Below are 27,565 nucleotides of genomic sequence, written 5' to 3'. Positions count from 1 at the left end.
CTCTTTTGGATCCCTGTGACCTATTTAACTAAGCATCCTCAATACCCTGATGACCGTGTGCCCCTCAGGAGATAGTATACAATATCCCTGAAATAGATAGGGTCTGGGAGTTCCATGCCCAAGGCTGCCCCGCCACGTGGGGAATTCACAGGGCTGACGTGTAGCATGGCATTGGGATGGGTTATCGGGGTGCTTCTCAGATATTCTTGACACTGCAGAATGAATTTAGTAGAAAGTATTTCCAATCCCATTTTCGCCAAACACACATCATCTTCAGGGCTCACCCTTTCAGCTCCTCCACTTACCCTGGAGGACTTCTGTCCCCGTGGGTGTGACCCTTCCTTGTCCCCGCCCTCCAGGATCTTGGTGGGCTCCAGCTGGTGCTCAGGGACAACACACTTACGCTTGGGCTGGGCTCAGGCTTCGTTGTCACACTTCAGTTTTCTGTTTTGCTACAGCTAAGACTTTGAGGAGATAAACAGAGATCACTTTACACCTTTTATATTATGACAAATACATATTGCAAAACACTGCTGCTTCCAAAATGTTTGGGTTGCAGAGCAGTCAGGAATTAACAGCTCTGCAGCTCCCCAAGATGCCTGTACTTCATTTACACATCAGAATTTTTTTTACACTGTTCAGTAAAATAAAAAGCGAGAAAACACATATACACACACGTACACATGCGCGCCCAGCGCACCACTTGGGTTCTATATCAGGAATGTCTTAAATTAGTAAGTAGTTCTTTAAAAGTCCAGATGAACTGATAAATACCATTAATGGCTTAATTTATACTCCGGGTTTGAAATTTGACACACGGACAGTATCTTGGCTCAGGAAACACAAGTGGTTTTGTGCCAGAGGTTTTAATGACCGATCAGTAATATAAATTGCTGCATCACTGAACAGAAATAGCTTCCCTGTGTCACTTGATCTGGAAACTTCTCTGGCCAGGCAGCAGTTAATAAATTTAAAAATAATTACCCTCTTCATTCAAAGTCAAACTAATTAGGAGTGGGTTTTACAAATCATAATGTTGTCCGAGCCACTGTACATCCCCGTTTGGGACGTGAACAGGCCTGGGGGCAACAGATGGGATCGGGTGGCATTAATTAGAGGGCAAGGGAGATACCTCAGCTGCTGAGCTAAAGGCGAGGGGGCTGGGGCAGTCTGCAGCAGGCCCTGTGGGGGAGGGGGGAGATCTCAGTGCGGCAGCCTTGGAATTGAGCTGAAGGAACCTTCAGCTCTTTTAATTCATATGTAGGAGACTCAGAGGCTTCACAGGTGGCATTAGTGGTAAAGAACTCGCCTGCCAATGCAGAAGACACAGGAGACGCAGCTTCAGTCCCTGGATTGAGAAGATCTCCTGGAGGAGGGCATGGCAACCCACTCCAGTATTCTTGCCTGAAAAGTCCCATGGACAGAGGAGCCTGGTGGGCTGCAGTCCATAGGGTCGCACAGAGTCGGACATGACTGAAGTGACTTAACACATCCGCATGTAGGGGACTCAGAACAGCTCCCTGTGTACGATCTGAACATAAGAGGGATGGGGCCAATGCTGGTGTTTGGGGGCCAGGCCAGAGAGCCTGTGAGAACCCAAAGCAGGAAAGGCAGATGTGCAGATGGCTACCCAGGGAGGATGAGCTCTCGAGGGCTTTATTCACCAGGCAAGCTGGGGCCCTGATAGCGCGGTTCAGGTTTGTCTTGCAGGTTTCAAGGAAGCGGGACCCTTGGAACCCAAAGTCTTGAGTGTGACATTCAGGGTATTCGGAGCACTTGGGACCTGGTGTCAGAGGTCTAGATTCAAGTCCTATCTCGTCCCGTCACTTCCACGTTTTATGAGCTTGGGCAGGTTGCTTAACTTTCCCTAAGCCCATTTCCTCCTTGGAAATGTGACAGCAACGATGCTGTCGTACAAGGGATGTTGTGAGGATTTAATTTGATGATCCGTGGAAAGCACTCAGCATAGGCCTTGCATGGAGTAAGCGCTCAGTCAGTGGTGATGGTGGTTACTAACACTGCACCATCGTGGTCTTCGCCATGCCCTTGGAGGGTATCCTTTCCCCTGACTAGGTGGGTGAGAGGGGAAGGGGCAGGCTGATGTGGTAAGAAAGGAATAAGAATGGGGTGCAGCTGCTTTGCTGAGCTGATGGGATCTTTGAGGATCCCTGATGCGTCCTTTGGTCAAGAGGATGTTTCCAGTGTACCTGTAGAGCCATCAGCCCCTGCTGTATGTACAGCGGGGAGAGGTGAGGGCATAATGGAGTTGTGCATGTGGAACAGCCTCTCAGAACAGATTTCGTGGATTTTATTTAAGGCCCTAGTTCCTAGAATGCCCGAAGCTTCCCAGGGGGACTGCCCTCTTCTGATGTTTAAACCGATGACATATCCAACTAGGCCGGACAGGCTGCAGAGCTGGGGTTAGCACAGAGCAAGGTCTTGTGTTCCCCCTTCCAGGAGCTTGAGTCCTCCACTGGTGTCCTGGCCCATGTCTGTGGCCATTAGGAACCTGGGTATTCTGGAAATATAAGTCAGACCTGGGTCATCCCACTTTATGCCCTCGTAGTGCCCTGGTAAGGAAAAGAGACAGAAAGTCATTCCTGAGCTTAGGAGTTCCGGGGCTGGGAAGCTTCATGGACGCCTTAGAGCCCAGGACACTTGATCTCCAGACTTGCTCCAAAGCAGTTCCACTCTGTCTTCCAGCCCACGCCCTGCCCCCCCAGGTTGGCCAGCCTAGTGACTTGTGTTCGCCACATACCAAGTAGCCTGTGTGGCTGATTTGTCCCATCCTTCCTTCATTCATTTATCCACTAAGTTTTGAAGTACCTACTGTGTGCAAGGGGCGGTCCCTGCCTTCCTGAAGGCTACAGTGTGTTGTGGAGCAAATGAACAAGTAGGGTGAATTTGCTTTGGTTACAGATAATATCGTCTTCCCAGGTGGCGCTAGTGGTAAAACAGACAAACAAACAAACAAACAAAAAATAAACCTGCCTGCCAATGCAGGAGACATAGGAGATGTGGGTTCAGTCCCTGGCTCAGGAAGATCCCCTGGAGGAGGGCGTGACAGCCCACTCAAGTACTCTTGTCTGGAGAATCCCATGGACAGAGGAGCCTGGCAGACTACAGTCCATGAGGTCGCGAAGAGTCGGACACGACTGAAGCAACTTAGCATGCACGCACAGATAATACAGTAGCGGTACACTATTGGATATTTTGAAGATATAATTTTATTAAGTCCTTATTACCATCCTAAAACATAGACATTTTCCTTCCCTCTTCTTTCCTAGAGAAAATTAAAACTCAGAGAAGTTAAGGATGACCTGTCCAGGATGGCTAGAACGTGTGCTTCGGGCTCCTGCACCCTAAAGCCTGTGTTTTAATGCTGCTTCTCCTCCCCGTGCGGGCCTGGGCATCATACCTAATGTGCAGAGCCGGGACCTCAGCTCTGCCCATTCAACAGCCTAAAAAACTAGGGCTCAGAGGCCTATATTTGCACAGGGGGGTCAGTTGAGAACAAATAAGCCAAACCAGAATTAGGACCCACGAGTTCTTACTTCCAGGCCAAAGTACTCTCCACTCTTGACTACAAAATAAGGACTTTATTTTGCTGGCCTAGAAAAACTTGCTTCATTTCCACCTTCCTGCGTCACAGAGAAAGCCATTCAAGCGGATGCAAATGCTGAGATGCTCCTTCTCAGCTCCTCCGTGTCAGCCTCAGGAGGGTCGTGCGGCCCAGAACAGCTGACGCACCCGGCGGCCAAGGGCAGCGGTGCTGCAGGACCTGCCCGCCCCGGGAGCACGGAGCAGGCGCCGGAGGCGCCCTCCCTGGGGCCCTCTCCTCCTCAGTGTGAAGGAGGCTCAGAGGCACCTTGTCGTGGCTTTGGGAGGAGAAGGCAGTGACAGCACAGAAACACACGCGCGCACACACATGCACACCCTTTGATCGTGCAGAGAGCTGTGCCCCCACCTTGGTGTTGTCGGCTGCCTGCTTGAACTGGCCCCTCTGTCCCTCCTGATATATTAAGGATGCTTGGAAAGAGCTGCAGGGACTGTCTCTGGCCCTGAACTCCAGAGAAGAAAATGAAGTCCTTGTTTGGAGGACTTTCGGTGGTGGATGAGCAGGCGGGGCAGAGAATCATAGAGGGTGAGCAGTTACATTCCTTCCCTGGGGGTGGCTGCCAGCCTTCTGGCCCCCGCTCCTGCCCTGGGCCTGGCACGAGGGGTGGTGCTGGGCATGGAGGAGCCCTGTCAGGGCGGCTGGCTCCTGTCCTCCTGCAGTAGGAAAACCAGCAACTGTTCTGGCTCCTCCTCCCAAGGGCAGTCTCTCTGTTCCCCTGGTCCCAAAGAGGATGAGGGAGGGAAAGGGAGAAGGGCCAGCAGATGAGAAAGAACTTCTTCTTTCCAAAACTTGACATGGAAAAAAGGCAGAACGAGCCTCTCACCCCAACCCAGGCTGGAGGGCCGGGGAGAGGTGGGGGTCATCAGATGGACACGTGCGCTCCACTTAGATTGGTGTGACCTCCCCCATTGAAAGCATAATAGCTTTTGACTTTTATAAATATCAGGGGTGATTGGTATAGCGTTTCACGTGGTGTGCCAGGGAATTGAACCCGAGAAAGCCTGAGCTCGGGACGGCTGTAGGACGTCATGGGCACTTGGGGAGGGAGAGTCATGTGCTCCTGTTTGTACAGTCAGTGCTCCAGCATAGACTTACTCTTGAGCTCGTTTTGTGCTATTACTATCAAGGCATGTTTGATGCCTAATATAGAGTTTTATTTTCCAAGCCCAGGGCTCTCGGCTCTGTTGGAGCTGCTTGCTGTGGCATAGGGAATGGCAGCCTGGCTGTCACCTGCTGCCCAGCCACGCCTTCCTTTGGCACCGGTCACCCTAGCGGTGCCAGGGTCCCTCTGGCTCCTTCTGGACTGACCTCCAGTGCTGCTGCTTATGAATAGATTTTCGTTTTTTTGTTTTTTTTTTTGAGTGATTTTAGATTTATAGCAAAATAGAGTGGAAAGCATAGAGTATCCTATATACTGTCTACTCCCTACCCCAACACAACTCCCTCCCTGTCAACATCCTTCATCAGAATGGTGCATTTGTTACCCCTGATGAACCCAGGTTGATACATCATTATCCCGCAAAGTTTATGTTAACGGGTCACTCTCATTGTAAATTCTCTGGGTTTTGATAAATGTATAATGATGTGTATTCACCATTGTATCATGCAGAAGAGTTTTGCTGCCCTACAGAACCTCTGAGCTCTCCCCATCCATCACCCCAATACTTTTGCATGAAGTGTTAACGCTTTGAGGGGATCGGTGGTGTTTAGCTCTCTTGGGATTGGCGAGGAAAATTGAACTGAGATTGATTTGGGATAAAAGAGGTTAAAGCTCATTCATTCAGAAGACGTCTTAAGCATCTCCTCTGTGCTGGACATTGATGCTGGGCCCTGGGATAAAGATACAGCAGTGAGCAGGACTCACCTAGTCCCCACCTCCAGCCATCTCCCATCATAGTGGAAATGATGAACATCATTGTCGTGTGGGGGCAGCTTGGTATTAGGGAAAACAAGAATGAATTAGGGGAAAGGAAAACCGAATTCTTATCCTGGCTCTGTCACAGGCTTGCTTTATGACACGGGACAAATTGCTTTGTTTCTCTGCCTCTCTGAAATATCGGGAGTGGGAATTAGGTAAGAAAAATTGCCGTTTGAGAGGTTGCATGGTTCCAAGCCCAGCCTAAAGTTCCGATCTTGGATGGATGGTCTACATTTTTCTCCACTTCAGCACATTTGTACCTATGGCTGTTACAGGGGCTTTCCAGGTGGCCCAGTGGTAAGGAATCCGTCTGCAGATACAGGAGACACAGGTTTGATCCCTAGGTGGGAAAGATCCTTTGGAATAGGAAATAGCAACCCATTCCAGTATTCTTGCCTGGAGAACCCCATGAACAGAGGAGCCTGGCGGTCTACAGTTCATGGGATCACAAAGAGCCGGACATAACTAAGCACATTAGACATTTACAGTTTCTGTCTAACCAGTAGACAGCCTCTTCTTTCATTTTATTTAGATGCATATTCAATAAAAAATTAAATGCATACTGCGTCTGAAGAAGAAATTAAAGGTGAAGATCTTTTGTCTTTTAAAAACTATTCCAGAAGTTTGAGGGGATTGAAATGATTTTGACCTTTGAGGACTGTTATTCAGAGCTTGGACTGTGCCTGGCTCTGGTGCTTTTATATATTATCTTGTAGAGCCCACTAAGAGGCAGGTTCACTGCCCCTATCGCTGCTGAGGAGCTGCGGGCTCAGAGCGGTTTAAGTAATATGACTCGTTCAGTGGAAGGACTGGGCTTCAAGTTCAGGGCCCCCAGCTGGGAGTCTGATGGAACTTCCAGGGTACGTGTCATTCTCCTATGGTAGTAAGTCCCTTGCATATGAACAAGTGCTGTTCCACGAGTGGGTTGGTAAGTCCAATTTGTTCATAAGTCTATTGAAATTAGCCTAGGTACCCAACTAACACAGTCGGCCCCATAGTACTGTACTGTAATAGGTTTATAATACTTCTCACACACATAATACATAGAAAACATAAAAAATAAAACATCTTTTATCGTGCAGTACCTTGAAAAGTACAATACAAGAGCTGGCATCGGATCGGGGGGCTGGCCTTGAGTGAGCAGGCAAGAAGGGTTCCTGACTGGAGGAGGTGGGAGATGGTAGAGCTCGTGGATCGTCAGCAGCGGGAGACGGAGGGCGAGCTGCAATTTCAGTCACACCTGACGTGGGTGGCACAGGATCTGGTTCCTCGGTGGAACCAGACACACACTCACATCTTTGAAAGTTCGCAACTCGAAGGTTCATATGCAGAGAGGACTTAACTGGATTCAGAATTGCCTGTGTTCAGAATGGCCCCTTCCCTTTCATGCCGTTCTCACACCAGAGTCCGCATGGTCATCCTTGGGGCTCCCACTCACCTCTCCACCCCCCGCTCCCACTGGCCCCGTATATCCCCTCCATCTTTTCAGCTCCTGCCCCTTCCTCTCTGGCTGTGCTCCCTTCTCCCCCCGTAATACCACTGCTGCCTGATGACAGAAAGGAGTTAATAAAAACCAATGTGTAACTGAAACTTGAAAAGCCATAAATCGCCTTGTTTTTTTCTAGGATGTTGGTAGCATTTTGATTTAATAGTTGGACAAACACAAGGGCCTATTTTATTCAGAGTTTACAGGCCTCAAGGCTGTTATTCCTCCAAATTTAATAGCATTGAAATTGCAGGGTTTGCTATAATTTGCCTATCGCTTTCTGCTCCACCACTGATGTTTATTGTCAGCGGGATGGAATCTCAATCCGACTCACTTAGATAACATGTCTGTTAAACATTTAGATAATTGTACCATCATTAACTTGTCACATTATTTTAGAGATTCAAAACAGAAGCAGGGTAAGTAGAGGTACTGGGTTGGGGAGGGGGGAGGAGGAGGAGGAGGAGGAAATCTCTCCTGAGTTGAACAACCAGGAGATGAGAGAATTGATTTCACACTCCTGACGTTTCATCAGAGGTGCCAGAGTTGGGGGGGGGCATGCAGCAGAGCTGGGCTGGAAACCCAGGGCAGGTCACCCCTATGACAATGCCACAGTTTCTCAGGGACCCTTGGTGGTTCATGCCCAGCTTTGGCCTTTACGTCACAAAGATCGGTTTTTTAGCTTCCCTTAGAGATGCTGATTACAGCATTATATGTCATTACAAAGCCTGAGACCAACCTCCATGTCCAAAGGTAGGGACTCTGTTAATTATGGCACCTGCATGGAAAAAGAGCCATGATGTTCTGTGCGATAAAAGGTGATTAGACAAGGTGGTTTAGTGTTGTCTCATTTCGTGTAAAATACAGAAGCCATCCTGTAAGATTCTATAAGGCTCTACAGTCCACCTATTAACAGTGATTGTCTTTAGAGAATAGGATTACAGAGCAAAGCGGGTTTTACTTTCTGCATTATCTATTTCTGAATAATAATAAGAACTAGTATTTATTTTTTATTATTATATAATAATAATGACTTTTTGGCATGTTTTACTTATGTAATTTTACTTTATATATTTACTTTTTGGCCATGCTGCATGGCATGTGGGATCTTAGTTCCCCAATCAGGAATTGAACCCGTGACCCCTGGAGAGGAAGCTCAGAATCTTAGCCACAGACCTCCAGTGAATTCCCTTGTTTGATTTTAAAAATTAAGGTCACATGATAAATAATGAAAAATACCACCTTTGAGCCTTATTCTTTCCATGGAGGAGAATTTCTTAAAAAAGGCTGCAAGTGCAAGTAAATGAGTTTTTGAGGCAGATGTAGGACATGACTGTCTCGACCTCAGTTTCCCACTCTTAAGGCAGGTGACTGCCAGATGGAGAACTTGGGACCTGGGAGGGGCTTGTGCCAACGCTCAGGGGTCACCACCACTGTCTGTGTTCACCATGGCCTGACAGAGGACGTGGGTAGCAGGGGAGATTTTCCTTAGAATTAAGTGAGGACTGACGTCACACTTAGAGGGGTGACCCAGGCCAGGGCTCAATAGGAATGAGCTCCCATTTTTCAGAGAGCAACTAAATGTCAACACAGGTAGGGTACTGAGCTTGGCATCCAGAAGTGCCTCCCTAGGAATGCTATGGTCTATGCCCTCGGGTCCCATGGAGTGACAGGTGTGACCCGTTCTGTCCGTCTGGCTTTGAACACTGTGTTAGCTCCTGCATCCCCAGCGCTTGCTCTGTGACTTGGGCCAGAGAACTCACTCATGCCTCTCATGGCTATGTGTACCCAGTGACACCCAGGAAAACTGCACAGGTCACAAAACAAAGGTTGGAATGGACATGTACACACTGCCATGTAAAATGGATGCCTTGTAAAATAGATAGCCAACAAGGACCTACTGGATATCACAGGGGACTCTGCTCCATGTTATGTGGCAACCTGGATGGGAGGGGAGTTTGGGGGAGACTGGATACACATATATGTTTGGCTGAGCCCCTCTGCTGTCCACCTGAAACTCTCACAACATTGTTAATTGGCTGTACTCCAAGATAAATTAAAAGTTAAAAGCAACAACAAAAAGCCCTACAAGGGTTAATGTTTTCCTGATTGTACTGTAAATAATGCAGATATTTGGGGGTGGGAGGAACAAACAATGTAAATATTTTATAGACTGTAAACTAAATAATGTATCTATTTAGAAAAACAGCTTAAATAATTCATGTGTTGCAGCGCAGATTTTTTCTTAGAGGATGAACTGGACTGGTGAAGCCCACGGGGTAAGGATGGCGACACAGTGGCCCCTGGGGTGGAGGGGAAGAGGAGTTGCAATAAAAATACGTGTGTGGGATTAGGGAACAACAAGGATCCACAGCTGTCAGTTTCTTGGAACCCAAGTATGTAGTTGAAAGTCTCAGATATTTCAAACTATTCTTTTAAATATCCTGTGCTCTTTTTTTTTTTTTTTTTGATGTGTGAGAGACACAAATAACAACTAATAACAAGAATTTACTTTTAAAAAGCAACTTCTAGCCCAGGAGAATTGAAAAACATCCATCCACACAAAAAGTTGTACATCAGTGTTCATAGCCACTTCATTTATACCCTCAACATAGGAACTGGAACCCACATGTCCATCGGCTGAGGAATGAACAAAACGTGGTATATCTGTATCATTATCCAGCCCTAAAAAGGAATAGATACACTTGCATGCTACACCGTGGATGAATGTTAAAACCAACATGAAAGAAGGTGGGCATTGAAACATGTATAATATATGCAACAAGTCGCCAGTCCAGGTTCGATGCACGATACTGGATGCTTGGGGCTGGTGCACTGGGACGACCCAGAGGGATGGTACGGGGAGGGAGGCGGGAGGAGGGTTCAGGATGGGGAACACGTGTAACCTGTGGCGGATTCATGTTGATACATGGCAAAACCAATACAATATTGTAAAGTTAAAAAATAAAAAAATAAAGGCAATAAGAAAAATTTTAAAAACTTGAAAAAAAAAAAGTTGGGCATGAAAGGCTACATAATGTATGATTCCGTTCATGTGAAATATTCAGAATAGGCAAATCTATAGGAACAGAGCAGATCAGTAGTTGCCAGAGGCTGAGGGGAGCAGAAAATGGGGAGTGAGAACTAATGAGTATGGAGTTTCTTTTGAGAGGTGATGAAAATGTTCTGGAGTTAGTGTTGATGATGGTTGTACAACTTTCTGAGTACATTGAAAACCATTGAATTGTGTGTTTTAAAAGGATGTGTTTCATGGTTTGTGGATTATATCTTCACTGAAATGAAAAGCAACTTCCAGGTCTTGGTTTTTACACCCTCGGCCCAATCCCCTCTACCTGCTGCATCTCAGGATTTTTTTTAGATAGCTAGCAGTTTGCAGAATGGTGACCAGACAATGCAGGAGGCTCTGGTGCCTTCAGGATTGTTCTGTTCTTGGAGGCAGTGGGGAGCAGGCTGGCTTAGAGACCTCCTCCTGTCCTTCCTGTGTATCAACTGCCGGGAAGAAAGAAAGAAAGGATCATCAGTAGGAGAAGGATGTGAATCTGACCGCAGTCAGAGGAGACTGGGAGTTGCCTTGTGTTGTACATCTTCAGAAGAACAGCCAGGTCTTCGCATGCCCGAGAGGAGTCACTCTGACCAGAGGGCGTACGTGAACAATGTGGACCCAGGCAGCCCATTTCAAGCAAAGAATCATACAAGTAATATGCGCTCCATGTGGGGAAATTAGAAAATACATGTAAACAAAAGAAATGTGTCTCCTGTAGTTGCACCATCTTTTTCCGTTGTCTTTTAAACAACATTGGGGTGATAATAGGCAGTGCATGCTGTTTTGTAATCTGTTGCTCGCATGCCAGCAAACCTGTATCTTGATGATCACTGTAATGCTTCCCTAGTATTGTCCCCTACTGCCCATATTTTTTTTTTCTGTAAGCCTCTGATTGCCTTACTTTGTGCACTGGGATACCCCCTTTGCTCTCCATGCTTTGGTGGGGGGTGGGGAACCACTCCCACACATGAAGGACCTTCCGGGGGGCTGCAGGCAGGAGAAGTGACTAACAGATACAGCACGTTATCACCTCTTACCTATCGCTTCTTCTGTCAACAAGATGAACTGGGCTGGCCAGGCACTTCTGCGGCAGCTGTTTACTTGGTCATTCCAGGCAAGCTTGAGATGCTGGGAACACAGCCAGTCCTCAACATTCGATCTTCTTAGAAGCTGTTTGCCTTTGGTTTTCTCCAGCCTTGCAAATGGCCACTCGCCCTGGGCACGATCTGGGCAGGTAATTTACCTGCTCCACTAAAATAACGGATGGCGCTGCCTGGGGGCTGGGCAGACCAAGGAAAATACAGGCATCGATTTATTTGCCAAGTTTAAGCCCAGAGTTAAGTAGCAAGGTAAGCATCTCCATGTGTTAAGTGTCCCAGGCCCAGCTAGAGTAGATTTCCTACCGAAGAAGAACCCCAAACAGGTATTAAGAAAAAGGCTTTTCTTTTGGCATTTCCTTCTCTGAACATTAGGAAAAGTTACCTAACGGGGATTACAGGTTTGGGTCAGATGAAGTGTTCCCTGCCCCCGTTCGGAGAAGATCCATTACAGATTGGAAATGACTTTGTCTCTAAGTGCCCATTGTTAGATGGAATACACATTCCCCTCCACCAAACAAATATAAAATGCTTCCAGCCTCTGCCTCAGATTTTCTATTACTGTTTCACAGGACTCCAGAGAGTTTTAAGATAGCAATTTGATTAAGCTTATGGGGAAGATCCCATCAGATAACATTCTTTTTCTGCAGGTAGAGATGATGCGTTCAGGTATTAAGTATGTTTTAAAGGTAATTATCTTTTCCATATTCATTTTAGTTACAGGAATTGAAAAGGGGGAGACTTTGCATCGGAAAGCTGCCCCTTGGGCCCTAGAGTCGCTCTGACTTCTCTCCTCTGGGAAACACACTTGAGGTTTTTGACAAATGAAGGAGCACCAAGTGTTTCTCTGTTTTGAAATGACTTGGGAACCCCTGTCTCTGGGGAGGTGGCCCAGAAGGCAGCATCTTGGCCACTGCTCTCATCTGGCCCCCAAGTTTGGACCCCCTGTCCTGGGATGCCTTCTGGCCTCCCCATCTTAAGCTCAATGGACATGAATTTGAGCAAACTCCATGAGATAGTTGAGGGACAGGGGAGCCTGGCGTGCTACAGTCCATGGGGTCGCAAAGAATCTGAGATGATTTAGCGACTGAACAGCAAGAACATTTTAAGCTTCTGGGTGATGGAAGGAGGCCTGGTTGCTGCTCAGGAAGAGAACTTGCCTCATCCAACAGTGAGTCATGATGTTACAGCCCCACCTTCCAAAATAGAGCCTGGAATCACCATTTACATTTATTAGCCCAGCTTCGGGGTGTACTCATATTGGAAGAGGCTAATTCCAGATCTCGAATTCTAACATACTTAGAATCCTAGACTTCAGAATTGGAGCAGGAGGCATTAAGGAGTGTGATCCTGAGCCTCAGAGAGGTTCAGTGATTTGCCCAGGATCACACAGCAAGTTAGAGAGACATACTGTGGTCTAGGGGGCTTCCCAGGTGGCTTAGTGGTAAAGAATCCACCTGCAATGTGAGAGATGTAGAAAATGTGGGTTCAATCCCTGGGTCAAGAAGATACACTGGAGAGGGGAATGGCAACCCACTTCTTGCCTGGAAAATTGCAGAGACAGAGGAGCCTGGTGGGTTACAGTCTGTGGAGTCAGAAAGAGTCGGAAATGACCTAGCTTTCACACATGCACTGTGGTATGTAGCCCAGGAATCCTGGTCTTGGACCACTCCTCCTGTGCTCTGGGATTCCCACAACTCTTCGATCTAGAAATAATCCTCAGCCCCTTTCCTGGGAATTTCCAGAGTAGGAGATTAGTCCACGTGGCCTTCCTTGGTAATCCATGCATCAGGTTCTGCACTGAGAGCTTCCAGGGCCCCTAGGGGTCTGAGAAGCCCAGAGCAAAAATGGTGCAGATGCTCTGAACTTCTTCAGACCTCACTTGCCCACCAGCTGTATTGTTTGAATTACTCTATCAATTTTTTTCAAAATAGAAAAATCAGATTGGAATCCTACCGTCAGAAAGCGAACAATTGCGAGGGAGGAAAAAACACAGGCATAGCTGAAAAGGTAATTAGTGATACAAGGTACTTGAATCAGATGCATGCTGTGTGGATCCAGGGGTGGTGATTGGAGTATCTCTCATCCCTTCGTCTGCCTGAAATTCTTTCTGCTGCAGCCAGAAACCCATAGTTCCTGCCCACAGTATCCCCCACATTATGTCTCTGCCTGATTGCTCAGGAGCACATGATTAGACTGAAGTCACTGGTCTGAAGGCAGCTGACTCTGGGAAAGGACCCCGGGTGATGGCCTTATCACATAAGACCCAGGATGGTGGCATGGAGAGCCCCACTGTCTTCACACTCCTGCCCAGTTCTGTCGGATGGAGATGGCAGTGGAGGATGGGTGTGGAGCTGATGGATCCAGGCTGGTTTTAGGGCGTAGCCCCATGCACTTACCTTAGCTAAGGTTGGCTCTGGCATCCTTACCGGTGTTGTCTCTCCATGCGGGAGATGCAAGAGACGTGGGTTTGATCCCTGAATCTGCAGGAGGAAATGGCAGCCCACACCAGTGTTGTCTCTCCCATGTTCCTCCTCTGGAAGGTCCTCATTGTCTTTTATCAGCTACACGTTAAAATCACTGGAAGGGAGTTTTTTTTTTTTTTTTTTTTTTTTTTAAGAAATAGCAAGCAAGGATTCCCACCACAAACCTGCTGAATCAGAATCTTCAGCGTGGGTGCCAGTGAGGGGCTTAGGCATGCATGTTTTCTAAAGCTCCCCAGGAGGCTCACATGTAAAACCAGGGTTGAGAACTTCTGGATGAGGTAAGATCAGACTGTACTGCGTGGCCCAGAAAATGTCTCCAATCAGAATTTCAGGCCATCTCATGCTACCACCTATGGTGTTCATCCTGAGTCACTTACAATTCCCTATCTCTCTTCACTGCTTTTCTTCTCCTTGTATCTTCCCCTGACTCCCTCATTTTCCTGCGTCTTGTTTTTGTAGACTATTTTTCTCAGCTCCATTGTTTATGTTATATAAATGTTTGTGTCTGCCCTCCACCCTTGTTCCCTGCCCTGATTCATGTCTTGAAGCCCTTACCTCCAAGGTGAAGGTATTTAGAGGTAGAGCCCTGGCAGGTTTAAATGAGATCATAAGGATGATGAACCCCCATAATGGGATTAGTGTCCTTAGAAGAAGCAGAAGCAAAGACATCACTTTGCCAGCAAAGGTCTGTCTAGTCAAAGCTTTGGTTTTTCCAGTAGTCATGTATGGATGTGAGAGCTGGACCATAAAGGAGGCTGAGCGCCAGAGAACTGATGCTTTCGGATTGTGGTGCTAAATAAGATGCTTGAGAGTCCCTTGGACTGCAAGGAGATTAAAGCGGTCAATCCTAAAAGGAAATCAACCCTCAATGTTTGTTGTAAGGACTGATGCTGTAACGGAAGCACTAATACTTTGGCCACCTGATGCAAAGAGCTGATTTGTTGGAAAAGACCCTGATGTTAGGGAAGATGGAAGGCAAAAGGAGAAGGGAGCCGCAGAGGACGAGATGGTTAGATAGCATCGCTACTTCAGTGGACATAAATTTGAGCAAACTCTGGGAGATCGTGACGGACATAGGAGCTGGCATGCTGCAGTCCACGGGGTTTCCAAGAGTCGGACATGACTTAGTGACTTACCAACAACAGAAGAAGCAGGAGAGACTAGAGCTCTCGCTTCCATGTAAGGACACAGCTCTAAAGCGGCCATCTGCAAGTCAAGAAGAGCCCTCACCAGGAATCCAGCCACATCAGCACCCTGATCTAGGACTTCCAGCTTCCAGAACTATGAGAAATAAATGATGGTTAAGCCACCCAGTCACAGCATTTTGCTAGAGCAGGCCAAGCAGACTAAGACAGGGTCCCCCTCTGTGAGCCCCCTTTCCCCAAATAAGCAGTGGAAAGCATGCCCTCCTTCTCATCTCCTGCACCACGCGCATAACTCCACTTGTACCGCGTGGCCATCTTATTACTCCGTGTGGGGGGGAGGGGCAGTGTCTGAAGCATCTTTGGTCCCTGGACCCTTTGACTGTTTTTAAAAGAGTAGCCACCCAATCAGTATTTGTTGTGTGATTAACCAAAAGCAATAAGGGGAGCTTCCTGGTGAAAAGCAGGAAAAGGGAATCTGTTCTAGTCCAGATTCAGAATTTTGCTCTTCACCTGCCAGCTGTATGGCCTTGGACAAGTCACTCAACCTTTGTAAGTCTCAGATTCCTTACCTGAAAAACGAGAACTTCATGCTTGTCCCAGTCATGCCAAAGATGGATGTGACAACTAGAATAATCTCAGCAGTAACGTCCTTTTGAGGTGAAAAGCAAATTCAAATGTAAGGTATTGTTCTAATTGTACCAGCTCTGGAGACCCTTGGGGGCCTTGGTTTCTGCCCTTCAGATACCCAGTCTGTACCCTCTGCACCACACCCCTCCCAGCTCTTCCTGGCCCTTTCCTTCCCTGGCTTGCTCTGTTGCACCTCCCATCCTGCACATACATGAATGCTGCATGAAAAAAAAAAAGTCAAATTCTATTATCATGTATTTTGAATTACACAGAAAGTAAGGGGGGAAGCAGTCTGGTCCATCCAGAAATTAACTCTTCAGTGTAACGTGATGGACAGACGTTAGAAGGAGAGGTGTCCTAGGGTGTTTGACTGAATATGATCTGAATAGGTCAGATCCCTCATGCCATCCATTCCAGATCCATAATTTCTAGTGTGGAGAAAGTTCTGGAAGGAACCTGAGCTCAGTCATTCCTTGCTCATCCGCCTTGTGTGATTGGAGCACCAACCATGGGCATGCTGCAGGTGCCCGCCTGCCAGCATCTGAGGGTAGCCTGTCTCACCTGCCCCCGACCCCTACTCAGGAGCTTGCAGATGAGAGGACGGCTGTGTCCGGCGAGCTCAGGAGCAAGATGGGCAGGTGCCCAGCCGTGATGGGGCCAGGAAGGGCTTGGAGTCAGGAGGAGACCCTCAGGCTGAGTTTTCTTCTCGTGCTGCTTTAGGGTAAATTTATCTCATGGGGATGGTGACTGAGTTGTTCCCTGTGTCTTGCAGAGTAAAACCTACGTGTTTAGGCTTGCAGATGGAGGCTGTCGCTAATCCCTTTCCTTTCTCAGTCTCCTGTTTCTGAGGCTGGCGGTGTCTGGCGTTTGTGCAGGGAGGAAGGATATAAAAGGGCAAGACAGGAGACCCCGGTGCCTGGATTCAGAGCCTCTGCATTCCGGGACCCCCCAGAGGCCCCGCTCCCTGGACCCTTCAGCCCGAGAAAGCCATTGTGCTCCGTCCTGGCCTCTGACCCCAAGGCTCTGAGAAGCAGCAGGTTGTTGACACTTGGACAATCATTTCTCGCAGGACCACTGCCTCCCTCGGGAGCTCCCCTGTCTGCCTTGGGGTGGTGACGGCTCCCCCAGCTGGGAACGGGGGTGGCAAAGGAGAAGTTTGCTCCCAGCCGGAGTGGGAGGAATGGAGGGGGCGCCTCCATGGCAGCCACCCCCCCACCAGATGTGTCTGTGTCCTTTCCTCTTTCACCTGCCAGTTCAGGGGCACCCCCCTCCCTGGGTGGGGAGAGCTTCAAGAAAACGAATCCAGGAGACATTTCGGGCCCACGCTCCCTCTGGCCTTCTTGTCGTGGGTCTCCTGCTTGCGGGGGAGCCCCGTGTTTCTGCGTGAAGGATGTCTGTCTGTCTCCTGCAGTTACAGCAACAAAGACTATTTCTGACCTTGGTGCTGCAGCAAGACTCTGGACCAGTCATTCGCTTGCCCTTTTGGAAGCTCAGTTTCTGCATGGGTAGAAAGGGATCCAAAAAGCTCACTTACCTAACAGGCCTGCTGTGAGGCTCAGAGAATAATAGGTATGGAGCGCCCTGCACCCTGTGAAGCCAATGTTATGGTAGGTTATTAGAGTTTCTTTAAGAACCACAGTTTGCTGCCAGTTTGCATATATGATTCTTACAGTTTCTGTGTGTGGGGCGAGGTTGCCCAGCATTTTCTCCTCCTCCTTTCTCCGGCATCTCAGAAAACATTATTTAGAAGCAGGTGGAGCTGGACAGAGGGACTCTTACATTTTTTAAGTGCCACTCTGCATTCCTTTCACCTTGGTCTTAATAATAAATAACTCTGACCGAGTGACCAGGGCCTGGATGGTCTGTCCAAATAAATGCAAGAATGTCTCCAGTAGCCAGGCGTCCCCATTCAGTGGGCTTGCTCAGGACCATTTCTCCAGCCATGAGAAAAGCCGTCTTGCTAAGCTACAGAAAAATCTCCCTTGTGCTTTAATTCTGGAAGAAGCGGATTAGTGTGGCCATATTTAACCTTTGACCCCGACACAAAAGCATTATCAAAATTAGTTGCCAAGAGGCTCTGTCTTCCTTTCCCTGCCCCCCATGTCCCTGTTTGCCTGGACTGGTTTAGGACCTTGGTAAACTTCTGAGCAAGAGCAAAGGTCCAGAAGACCATTGTTGCCTTAGAGACGTCCGGGCCTGGTGCTGGCTGTCCGAGCTCCTGGGGTCCAAGGTGAGCTAAAGGGCAGAGCTGAGAGTCTTGTGCTGCAGTGGGCGTCAGAATTTATGGGCTTCCTTTTAACACTCTTTCTCTCTTGGAACCGGCCTAGTTCTCTGCTAGCTTGGAAACTGGACACTAGTCAGATGGTACGTTGATTTTTAGACCCACATTCATCAGAACTTTGTAATGCCTCCTTCCACCCGGTTGCTATGTGATCTCAAAGTACTGGTTGATCCAAAGGATTGATTTCCGACATTTTCCCCCTCCAGGCAGAAATCCGTGGACTTGGAGGATGGTGCAGGGTGGCTATCTGGACCTGAGTCAGTTCTCTGGGTATAAATCCCTCCCCTGTCATTTGGTCACTAAATGGGCAATTTGTGTGAACTCTGAGCCTCACTTCCTCATCTGTAAGGTGGGCACATTCATGACAAGATATAATATATAATGTATAATAAGATATTGTATGTAATAGGATAGCATGGGAAGAGCCTAGAATGGTGCATGACACTTACATCAGTGTTTAGCAGACATTAGCTATTGTTATTCCTGTTGTCTTCAGTATCAATATTGATTCTTTATTACTTCCCCAGGTCCTGTGTGTCTTTGGCCACACCCCCATCCCTCCCAGTCCCCACCACATTGGCACCCCACAAGTTTTCTGGGTGACTTGCCCCATCTCTGGCTCCTCTAGCCTAGCTTTCTTTGCAGTGATTTTTGGAGTCCTCTCTTGGATAGAGGGTGGGGGTGGCTGGGTGAGGACTGTCTTCATTTCATACCAGAAAGTCCAGCGTGCAGAGGGGGATTGGGAGGGCAGAGCGCTTTATAAGCTCGCGATGAAAGCTGTAAAACGAGATGGTCAAGGGTCTGGCCGGGCCTGGTTCAGGATTATGGCCGGCCCCTGGAATGCAGAGGGGGCCTCTCTTAAGAAGCCAGCGTCTGTTTACAGTGTATTTCTCATAAACCCCAACGCTGGGGCGAGGGCAGGGGGACTCGCCCTCCTGGCATGTGATTGATTATCTGGTATTTATGCCATTGAGGACTTGTCAGCGGTTCGGGGTCAAAGGGTCATCTCATGTGTCTTGCCGCCAATCCACCTCCTTTTGTACAGTGCGGACCGGGTGAGCGGTGCACAAAACAGCTTTTTCTTTGCCTTGGGAAAACGGGGAGGGGGTGGGGAGGGAGTGTCAAGGAAAATTTTTTTCAACCTTTTCTGAATAGTGTCCTTTTAATTCTAAAGAACTTTTAATTAAAAGTAGCAGGAAAATTCATCTTGAGAAGGTTTAACTTACCTTAACAGATAACTTTTGTGTCCTGAGAAGCTGGGAGTGACTTTCGATTTAAAAAAAAAAAGAAAGGAAGGGGTTCTGTTGTGTCTCTTGCCCTCCCCAGACATGTTTGAGGATCCCTGGAGGTCCCTGCCCTCCGTCCCTAAGTGTGGCCCCAGCTTGGGAAAGCAGGAAGGACCGGCCTTAAAAACCTAGCAAAGGTCTCTGCGCTCCAGCATCCCCCTGTTTTAGATGAAGAAACAGAGCTTTGGCAGGTGGAAGGACTTACTCGGAGTCACGCAGCTGGTTGGCTGTAGAGGCAGGCACTGGGTTTTGTTCTCCTGACCCCGCTTCCGCTGCTCCTCTGAGCACATGAAGTTGTTTCTTAAAGTTTTGGATGCCAAGTGGAGATAAAGTGATGGCATCAGGTTGGCCAAAATGTTCGTTCGGGTCTGTTCCGCAAACCAAACAAACTTTTTTGGCCAACCCACTATTTTGTTGCTTTTAAACCCTAGATGTTTGCGACTTGAGGACCTCTCCTAGGTTCCTTGGGCTGGAAGGACCCGCCTCCATCTCTGTATAGACAGTGTGTGCTCACATGGCCCAGAGGACTCACTCTGTGCCCCCTTCCTAAACATCTGGGGTTGGGGGGCGGCGCTCCGTGTACTCTGCTTGGTAGAAAATAGCAGCATCCCTCTCCCAGTCTTTGTCACTCTGATGGTCTAGGTGTTCTTCTGAACAGTAGGCTTCTCCTGGCCTGGAGCTCAGGAGTGGCCTGAGTGGAGGCTGTCTGTCCACAGGTGTGAGAGGGGTCACCCAGAGCCGGGACTTCCCAGGGCACTTCATTGTGTATAGTTCTTCTCTGCTGTGGACTCAGCACCCCAGGGGGATGTTTAACCCCCCAAGTCTCACCCAGCTAACTTACCTGGTGATGCCCCAGGATAGCAAAGGGACACCTGGTCATGGCTTTCAGCTCATTGAACACCAGTGGAAACCCGGGCAGAGAAATTCTTTGCCTATAGTTACGTGTCTGTGGGAGTCACATGATATTCCTGTTGGCCACATTCCTGATTTTGTCCTTCTTGTCCTTTGCCACTTAAGAAGATACAGTGCAAGGAATTGTCTTCCTGGGAATTGCTTTAGGAATCCCAATTCCTTCTATTCCCCTCATTCCTATTCCAGTTAAATTAGTGAATGCTAATTTGGGCTGACGGGGCATCACCATGAGGAAGAGATTGAAATTGTGTGGGACCTGGTTCTTGCTGGTGAGAGAAGAATAGCATTTACTGAGTTCTTATAGAATTTGCTGAGTGTCAGACACTGTTCTAATGCTTAATTGTAATAATTTTATTTAGTGCTTTTATCAGCTTTTCAAAGTGAACATTCTTGTCTCCAGATGAAGGAGGCATGAACCACTTTCCCTGGAGATAAATCTGAAAACCATTATATTGAACGGAGAAGGCAATGCCACCCCACTCCAGTACTCTTGCCTGGAAAGTCCCATGGATGGAGAAGCCTGGTAGGCTGCAGTCCATGGGGTCGCTAAGAGTCGGACACGACTGAGTGACTTCACTTTCACTTTTCACTTTCATGCATTGGAGAAGGAAATGGCAACCCACTCCAGTGTTGTTGCCTGAAGAATCCCAGGGACAGTGGAGCCTGATGGGCTACCGTCTCTGGGGTCGCACAGAGTCAGACACGACTGAAGCGACTTAGCAGCAGCAGCAGCATTATAGTGAAAACTGATTGAACGTTTGCTTTATGCTGGGTAGTGCTAAACTTTTAAAACACATGACCTTCCTGAATCTGTACAAAACCCCTGTGAAGTAGGTACTGGTATCATCCTGGTTTTACAAAGCCTGAAACAGGCACAGAGGAGTTAGGTAACTTTCCTGAGACCACACAGCAGAAGTAAGTGGCCAAGCTGGATTTGGGACTACAGGATTTCCCTTTAAACTGCATCGCCACTCTGTCTCTTTAGGTTTCAGAGCTGGGCTGGAACTCAAGAGTTTTAGATGTCAGTGCTCATATTGTTCTTTGTCACTATCCTAACATAAATTTGCTGGGAGACACTATATATAGACGTATATAAATCAACCCGAGACCAGCAAAAGGTCCCTGTGTAATCAGATGCCAGCCTGGGTGGTGCATGGAGAGGAATTTAGAGGAGCAATATGTTAACGAGGACATCACCCAGCCCCATCTCTAAGCTCCCGCAGTAAGGGCTCTGTTCCTCACCTTTCCATCACTAGACCTCACCCAGGACTGGTACACGTTAGCTCTTCACAAATGCTGATTAAATTACTAGGAAGGATTGCGTGGGGGAGGTGGAGTGAAGTGCATTTGTTTTAGGAAAATGGTGTTTTTAGCTGTCTCCCTTTCATGGCGGGCTGACAAGGTGCCAGGTCCTCTGCATGCCAGGTATGTTATTTGTGCTTTATGCGTGCGTGTGTGTGCTAAGTCGCTTCAGACGTGTCTGACTCCTTGCAGCCCTGTGGACTGTAGCTCACCAGGCTCCTCTGTCCATGGGGATTCTCCAGGCAAGAATACTGGAGTGGGTTGCCGTGCTCTCCTCCAGGGCATCTTCCTGACCCAGGGATTGAACCTGCATCTCTTAGATCTCCTGCACTGGCAGGTGGGTTCTTTACCAGGAATGCCACTTGGGAAGCACCTGTTTATGCTATACTTTAACCTTTATACATCAGCCCTGTGGCTGTTATTATCCCTAGAGTAAACTGAGGCTGTTCAAAAGCAGAGACATTACTTTGCCAACAAAGGTCCGTCTAGTCAAGGCTATGGTTTTTCCAGTGGTCATGTATGGATGTGAGAGTTGGACTGTGAAGAAGGCTGAGCACCGAAGAATTGATGCCTTTGAACTGTGGTGTTGGAGAAGACTCTTGAGAGTCCCTTGGACTGCAAGGAGATCCAACCAGTCCATTCTGAAGGAGATCAGCCCTGGGATTTCTTTGGAAGGAATGATGCTAAAGCTGAAACTCCAGTACTTTGGCCACCTCATGCGAAGACTTGACTCATTGGAAAAGACTCTGATGCTGGGAGGGATTGGGGGCAGGAGGAGAAGGGGACGACAGAGGATGAGATGGCTGGATGGCATCACTGACTCGATGGACGTGAGTCTGGGTGAACTCCGGAAGTTGGTGATGGACAGGGAGGCCTGGCGTGCTGCGACTCATGGGGTTGCAAAGAGTCGGACACGACTGAGCGACTGATCTGAACTGAACTGAAACTGAGGCTGAAAAGAAGCTCTGTATCTTGACCAAGAATTCTCCCCATGGTTTCAAAATCCATTTCCTTTCCCCAAGGCCAAGAAAAAGGCACAAGTGAAGGGTAAAGAGAATACAAGTCACAGAGGTAGACTGCAGAGACAGCTCAGTTGGCACCGGGACCTGGAAAACCAGGGAGGAGAGAGTGTCCTCTTTTCTTCTGCTTGTGGTTGGGAGTTGCCTCTTTGATATAAGGATATCTGGATCTATGAAGTTAACTGTGTCCAGTTAATTGAATTTATAATTCAGCCCCCCAAATGCTGAAAAGAATCGTTTTTTATGTTCCTTAATGAGTGCTATAAAAACAAGTGGTGAATCTAATTTTATGAATGACCCTTTATGACTTACCTGATAACTAGTAGTTGTTCAACACAAAGGACTCATAACTCAGTCAGTTACGCTGGCTGCCTGCAGTAAAAGAACTTGTTTTAAAGTTGCCATCTTGTTCCTCTTGAGTGGCCGAGGCATGCAGCTGTTCCCTCGTCCACCATCAGACTCCTCATTCGAGGGGGATTGTGGAGAAGGGCCACCTGGCCTGCCAGCCCGGAACGATCGAGAGCTCTCGCCTCTCATAACTGGCTCCGGCCCAGAAGAGGAAAGGAAAACGTGGTGGCTCATCCCAGTCCCTCTCTGTTGGAGTCCCACCTAGATGTGGCCGGCTGTGCTGGGGAAGAGAAGAGAGGCACAGAGAAAGAGGTACAAGGGCTGTAAAGGAGTTTCTCTTATCTATACCCTACGATGAAGACAGTGAGCTTTTGAAAAAAAAATAAGCAAAAGGAATCTAGGTGAGATGCTGCTGAGAACTTCCTGAATTGAAGAGCTGTTCTTAAGAGAGACTGAGGCATGTCCATCACTAGAGTATGCATACATACATGTGCTCTTAGCTTTTTATAGTTTTTATTTTTTTTTAATCTTTTAGAAGTTGAATTTAAATGGTGATCACACATCTTAAAAGTAATAGAGCTTAGCCATACAGTTCAAGCATCATTCATGAAGACCATTGAAGAAAGGTTGGCTGAACTCCCCATCTGGAAAGTCAGAGGCAGGGGGCTGGACTCGGTAGCCAGGACCCTGCCCACGGTGCTCACCCAGGACAGGAAGGGCTTTGGGGAGGGAAACCCTTGAACAGAGCAGCCAGAGTGAGGGTGTGGGAGGGTCATGAAGGCAGGCCAAGATAAAGCTGTGATTTCCATGGATTATCACTTTTCTCACTTTATCTGGGGTAAGAACAAGGTAAGAACAAGCCCTGGGGCCCTGAGTGAACCTTTCCTTGGGGCTGCTGAGTGGGGAAGAAGACACCCCACCCGGTCTCCCCACACCCCTCTCCCTTGTACACACTGCACCGGTAAAGGCTGCAGCTTTGCTATGTGCGGTGGGTGGGGACAAATACAAGAAAGTCCCTGATCTGGGTGCTGATGACTTCCTGGTAGAGTGGGGCTGGGCTGGGACCTTTGTGGCCATGGTTTGAGTCTTGCCTTAGCTGGCCTTGTGCCCAGACTGTCTGGTGGGCCTTCCTTCCCCTTGTCCCCACCGTCTCTCCTTGTCACACCCTCACCAGGCTGATGACATGCTCTTGGGATGCACCAGGGCTCTGACTCTGCTGTTATCTTCGATCAGAAGGAGTCTGGGTGAAAAGGACAGGGAGAACTACTGCTCCAGCATCACGTTTGGAGGCTGATGAACTTTGGCAGGGGAATGCCCACCTAGCTGGTCTGGAAAAACTTGTTTGGGCCCCAGAGAACCTGACAAAACTGGGTGCTATCAGCCTAAAAACATTTATGCTGAAGGCAAGCGAGAGCACAGGCATTCCATCCTCTGATGAATGGCTGGAGACAAAGGATGTGCGAGGCCTCACTGCCCCTTCCTTGAACCAAATCCAGGTTCTCACTGTGCTGGCATGTTCCTAAAAGACCCCCCGCTTCCCGCTAGTATTTTCAGAAGCAAAATAGCCCGACATTAATTCATTCATTCAACATTCATTGAGTGTCTGCATGTTTGTTTGCTAAGTCACTTCAGTCGTGTCCAACTCTTTGCACCCTCTGAACCATAGCCTGCCAGGCTCTTCTGTCCATGGGATTCTCCAAGCAAGAATACGGGAGTGGGTTGCCATGCCCTCCTCCAGGGGATCTTCCCAACCCAGGGATCGAACCCACGTCTATTACATCTCCTGCATTGGCAGGCAGGTCTTTACCATTAGTACCACTTGGGAAGCCCTCATGGAATGTCTACTGTGTGCTAAATGCTAGGGATACAAGGGCCAATAAGTCCTGGTGTCTTGATTCCGGGGACTCAGAGTCGAGAAGACAGTCAGTAAGCAGGTGGTTATAACAGACAGTGCTGGTTAATGGAGACATTTGTACTTGGTACTGTGGGCACTCAGAGGAAGTGTCCACAGTGGATACTCAGGGGACAGATAAGACATCTGGAGAAGACATCATAGAATTGAAAGAAGATGTGGAAATTAGACAAGACGAAGGGAGAGCTGGACAGAAGGAACAGACCTGTGTGTGCTTAGAAACGGCTGTGGGGTAGCTTAAGCATCACATCTGAGACAGATGTGTTGGATAAGGTTGGAGGGAAAAGCAGGCCCAGACCACAGAGGTCTTGCTAGGCCATCTTTTTTGTTGTTGTTTTTAATTTATTTATTTATTTGTGGTTGTGCTGGGTCTTCATTGCTGTGCTCAGGCTTCCTTTAGTTGCAGCAAGTCGGGGCTACTTTTTGTTGCAGAGTGGGCTTCTCATTGCGATGGCTTCTCTTGTTTCGGAGCGTGGGCTCCAGGGTCCTGGGCTTCAGTAATTGCGGCAGCTGAGCTTAGTTGCCCTGCAGCATGTGGGATCTTCCAGACCAGGGATCAAACCAGTGTCCCCTGCATTGGCAGGCAGATTCTTAACCCCTGGACCACCAGGGAGGTCCCTAGACTGTCTTAAGGAGCCTAGAAATTCTCTCTAGGTGATGGAGAGTCCTGGGAAACCTTTAAAAGGAAGCTGCAACATCAGATCAGTTTCCTAGAGGCCACGTTGGTGGTTGTGTGAGATGCGCTGGGGAAGATGTGCTGTGTTCAGGAGCCTCTTGTAGGAATCCTGGTGGTGATGCTGGTGGCTGGGTCCAGGCTGTGCCTTTCTGGTAGGAGAAGGAAGGGACACGCATGGCAAGGTCTTAGGTCCTAAAACATTAGCCAGATTGGGATGGAGGGTGCGGGGGTCAAGGGGCCTCGGGATGACATCCAGGCATATTTAGTCTGAGTGACAGCGTGTGTGACAGTGCTGGCAGTTGAGACAGAGATCCAGGAACGGGGGCGGGATTGGGAGCAGAAGATGTGGGTTTCAGGCTTGGACACGCTGAGTCTAGGGTGCCTGTGGAGCATGCTGGGGCACTCGGATTTATGGGTTTTGTGCTCAGAGGTCTGGGCGAGAGGTGTGGTTGTTAGTTTCTGAGGGCCAGTGAGACCAGGAAAGGAGAGTTCACTGGGAGAGACCATGGGGCGCGGGGTGCATCGTGAGCTGAACACTGCAGGGCCAAAAGCTGAGCAAGGCCTCAGCCCTCATCAGCCTCAGACTTTGCAGAAAGAAGCACGGGCCTGGGGTGCAGAGGGCTGTCTCTGGAGGGCTGGCCCCAGGTGTGGCCTGTGTAGAGACACCCACAGAGGAGACTGAGGAGGAGGTCCAGGGTCCCAGCGGCTGGTGTTCTTGAACCCCTGGGAGCTCCTTTGACCTGTGCCCTGGTCTGGGACAGGAGAGAAGACAGGCTGAAGGAATTATTTCAGAACTGCTGGGGCCTTAAGGGGAGTCAGATCTCCCCTCCTTTTCTGGGTTGGAACAGTCAGTCCTCTGGGCCATTCTAGACGGTTCGAATACCTGACCCTGCCCTGCGGCATGGCCCTTCCTGGGAGTCTCATCCAGTGAGCCCTTAAGCTGGTCCCGCTTCCCACGGCCCCATCTTTTTGCATGTGTGTCTCTTTTTTGAGGTTTATGGTGCTAGGTTATGTTGCATATTCTGGAAGGAATGTAAGCACCCCCGCTTCCTTCCAGAGGAAGCTGGGATCATGGCCCCATTTGGGTCTGACCTTCTCTTAAACCCCATCCCCCACTTTCCCGCTCTCACCCTGATCCCCAAATGAACACTTCTCTGGGCATGTGGGTCCCACTCTCCCTGATGTCCTTCTCTGGTGGCTTGGCATTTTGGGACCGGCTGCTAGAGTGATTGACATAAAGCCAATCTATAAATAAAGTCTTTTTCTCTTCTCATAAAGACTTTGTGGTTGAGTTTGCCTTCAAGGTCAAGATCAGACCTTTCTAAATAAACACATATCAAAGGATCATTAGCAGAGCAGCACTGTTAAATTGAGATATTAACTTCTGTCAACTGCTTGTTTCTTTTTTGTTCTGTAACTCATGACTGCAGTAGGTTTTTATTATTTTGTCCTTAGGCAGTAGCATCTGGCTTCTGTAGAGACTGTAAAAATTAAAAAGCAACACAAATCATTGTGGGAGAAAAGCAGTAAATCCAATGATAAGAATTTAAAATTAAAATGTTTCAGCGCTTTTATATTCTGCAAAACATGAAATGAATGAGTTTGCTGCCTGTTGCCATAAACCTAACCCAGCTAATCGTCCGCTTGAGTTTTTTCCTGTCTCCTTTGCTCATCACCATCAATTCTGCCTTGGTACAAGGCGAGACATCAAGTGAAAGCCATGCTTGTGTGTGTGTGTGTGTGTGTGTGTGTTGTGTGTGTGTGTGTGTGTGTGTGGAGTGGAGTTGGAGCAAGGGGAAGATTGACTGAGACCCCCTCGTCTGAATGGTAGAGACAAGAACAGGGGGTGAATGCAGTGGAAACCGGGGCGGGGGAAGAGGCATGAAGGTTTGCTTGTCCCCATGGATCAGAATTCTCTTTGTAATGCACTGTTTCCAGTTAAGCACTTAAGCCAAAATATAGCAAAGTCACCACGCCAAAACCCACAGGTCACAGACCTAAGCAGCATCTTGTAGCATCCAAGTGAAATGCTTAAAGGGAGTTTCCTTAGCAGGTATATGATCTTGGATTAGGGGTCTGAACAAGTTCTGGCTCTTTTTCATCCCAGAGAAACCCAGGCCCTCCCTTGGGTACAGGGCCAGGGTGGGAGATGAGGCTGCATTTGAAACTCTTTAATCTGGCTCAAAGATTCAGGTTTTCTGTGCTGGGGTCATTCATTCTTATTGCAGAATTGGGTTGTGATGCCTGACTTAGCTACTGCTAGGCCATGAGGGAGATCAAAGCAGAAGACTGGTTTTTTTTTCCCCTGCTCTGGAAGAAATATAGCTTAAAACAATAATGGAAAAGAGCATTAAAAATAATATACATACACACACATATATATGTAT

The 27,565-nt window shown here is 48.2% G+C and overlaps 1 protein-coding gene and 1 long non-coding RNA gene across 5 annotated transcripts in view; one reads left to right on the top strand and one right to left on the bottom strand.

The window, feature by feature from the left end:
- ZBTB16 (zinc finger and BTB domain containing 16) overlaps positions 1–27,565 on the top strand; it is a 204,719-nt gene that overhangs the window by 139,344 nt on the left and 37,810 nt on the right. The gene's annotated exons all lie outside the window — the stretch shown is intronic.
- Positions 2,288–5,899, bottom strand: LOC113905835. The gene is made up of 2 exons (XR_003514737.1): positions 3,968–5,899; positions 2,288–2,570 (listed from the first exon to the last, which is right to left on the bottom strand). It is a non-coding gene; the product is annotated as an uncharacterized LOC113905835 (long non-coding RNA).

The sequence above is a fragment of the Bos indicus x Bos taurus genome, chromosome 15 (assembly GCF_003369695.1).
Source record: "Bos indicus x Bos taurus breed Angus x Brahman F1 hybrid chromosome 15, Bos_hybrid_MaternalHap_v2.0, whole genome shotgun sequence".
NCBI classification, from domain to species: Eukaryota; Metazoa; Chordata; class Mammalia; order Artiodactyla; family Bovidae; genus Bos; species Bos indicus x Bos taurus.
The sequence above is the reverse complement of the archived record's forward strand: the minus strand, read 5'-3'. Positions and strand labels throughout refer to the sequence as shown.